The following is a 1,185-nucleotide window of genomic DNA, read 5'->3' as shown; positions in this document are numbered from 1 at the left end:
ACCTTTCTATTATAGGCACAAGGCATGGTTTTTGAGGGAAGGAGCAAGTCGGTTAGGGAAAATGAACACACGTGTGTTGCCTCTCTGCAAAATGTCAGAAGTAATGGAGATTAAATACGCTTTACACCGCTTAAACTGCCAAAGGAGTAACTGTAAACAGCTGAATACTTGTCAGTGATTGGTTGAAATTATCGAAATAAGACAATTTTTTACATGAAATTAATTCGAATACAAAAATTTTTTTCTGTTCTATAACACAAAATAGATAAGTATACGAAGTTTGAAAGTCTTTCGGTACCAAAAACACTACATAAAACATAAATGAAAACTGGTGCCCGCGTTTTGAACTAGATCCTCAGGTAATGCTGAGTAAGTGCTCTGGATAGACCATAGTTAAGCTCCCGGTTTGGTGATTATGCAAATAAGGGTCCAACTTAGATCATATATCAGTGTGTGGCTATATTGCTTAACCATTTTCTCACACTGTCTCCGGTGAAGGGATATAATAAATATCCTGGAAACAGCTGTAAGATCTTCTATTTATAAATGTTTCATAATGTACACACGTATCTTATTACGAAAAGTAAATCATAATAATATAAATAATATATAAACATATGCATATATACACACATATATGTATGTATATACATGATGCATATATGGGTACAGGACATCAAAAAGCGTAGACAGAATGTGAAACAAGAACATAAAAAACAAAAAAACATAGAAAACAAACATTTTTTCAAACAACGAAAAAACACAGACAGACAGAGAATCAAGACATGCAACACAAAGAACATTCCCTTCATCAATTGTCCACTGTTTTACCTACTCCGCATTTCGAAGGTAAGGACAAGACATGACTTCGTTAAAACAGTCCTTCCCGCAAAGCAAATTACATAAAATTTGGGATTTTTTGCGGAGGGTGAAAATGGTAACAAAAACAGGACAGTGAGAACAAAACAGTAAAAGCAAATGGTGAGGGCTGTTAAGCCAAGATGATGTGAAGTGGTGAACGCTGGAAAAACGAGCTTTGAGAAGAGACAAATAAAAGCACGTTTTGTCTTTAGGAAGGAAGTGGAAAAATCCCCCTCCCACCATCACTTGGCAACTGATGTTGGTGTGTTTACATCCCTGTAACTTAGCAGTTTGGCAAAACAGACTGATAGAATAAGTACTAGG

General features: G+C 35.7%; 1 protein-coding gene across 1 annotated transcript in view; it reads left to right on the top strand.

Moving 5' to 3' along the window:
• The window catches only part of LOC106883766 (zwei Ig domain protein zig-8), a 319,834-nt gene that overhangs the window by 43,349 nt on the left and 275,300 nt on the right, over positions 1 to 1,185 (top strand). The gene's annotated exons all lie outside the window — the stretch shown is intronic.

Source organism: Octopus bimaculoides, chromosome 12, assembly GCF_001194135.2.
Source record: "Octopus bimaculoides isolate UCB-OBI-ISO-001 chromosome 12, ASM119413v2, whole genome shotgun sequence".
NCBI lineage: Eukaryota > Metazoa > Mollusca > Cephalopoda > Octopoda > Octopodidae > Octopus > Octopus bimaculoides.
This window is presented reverse-complemented; position numbering and strand designations above follow the sequence as displayed.